Here is a 1,209-nt window from a genome sequence, read left to right as displayed (position 1 = left end):
GCTGCAACCCACTGTGCACTATGACATCCAAAGTCTTCCATATTCAAACTATTTGGCCATTTGTGCACACTTAAAGAGAGGATTCATCATTCAAAATCAAACATTCATCTTTTTCCTCTTACCTGTAGAGCTAATTTTCATTGTCGATTGTTTTGGTGTGAGTAACAGATTGTTGGAGATATCAGCCATAGAGATGTCTGCCTTCTCTTGAATATAATGGAACTAGATGGCGCCTGGCTTGTGGTGCTCAAAGTGCAAAAAAAAAAAAAAAAAAAAAAAGCAACACAACAGCAATGTTGTGCCCTTTTTGTGAGCAGTTTTATGCAGAAACTATTTTCCGTCTCACCTACCAGCTGTATCACCATGCAGAAGAAAGTGTGCATCTACTCATGGACAAGAGGCTCGTGCTTGTCACAGTGCGAGATGTAAACACTAATGGCATCCCCTTTGGCTTAACTGTAGTGTTAGCTATAGCTCACCAGGGGAAATTTGCCCAGGGCACCAATTGTGCTAGGTCCAGCACTGGGTGTAGTTCAGGAGAAAGGAAATAGTTCCCTCATGAAACTGCTCACAACAAGGTCTGTGGATTATCTTGAGTAACCAGGTCATGATTTCTGCAAAGAGACATTGCTGTTGAGTTTTTCAAATGTATTTTTTGGCACTTTGAGCACCACAAGCCAAGTGCCATCTAGTTCTACTACATTTGCGAGAAGGCAGACATCTCTATGGCTGATATCATCAACACTCAACAACTCACCAAAACAATCTAGACTGATAATCAGCACTGCAGGTAAGAGGAGAGATATGTGTATTTGATTTGGGGGCGAACTGTCCCTTTAAAGAATTATTCATATCTGCATTTCAGAAAATGAGTTCTTCAAAACTATTTGCACACAGAACTATTCATAATAAACCTAAATCATCGAGGGTTGAGCATTTTTTGAAGTCTGTGGTGACTCCTGCTGACCGTGGATGCATCTGTCCATGTGCATCCTGTCAGATCCTCATGTTTCCTATCTGGATACGGGGAAATAAAACTTACAATGTGTGCTGCTGCATCCTGTAAGGTGTTTACAAGGACTGCATCGGGCTACCACGTTTTGCAGGTCCTGTGGCTGCAGGCAGGGCCCTCCCAGATAAATCAGTGCCAGAGAAACAGACGCTCCCGCCTCTGATTGGCTGCGCGTTGCTCTCCAATCACTGAGCTGT

Source organism: Epinephelus fuscoguttatus, linkage group LG1 (assembly GCF_011397635.1).
Source record: "Epinephelus fuscoguttatus linkage group LG1, E.fuscoguttatus.final_Chr_v1".
NCBI lineage: Eukaryota > Metazoa > Chordata > Actinopteri > Perciformes > Serranidae > Epinephelus > Epinephelus fuscoguttatus.
The sequence above is the reverse complement of the archived record's forward strand: the minus strand, read 5'-3'. Positions refer to the sequence as shown.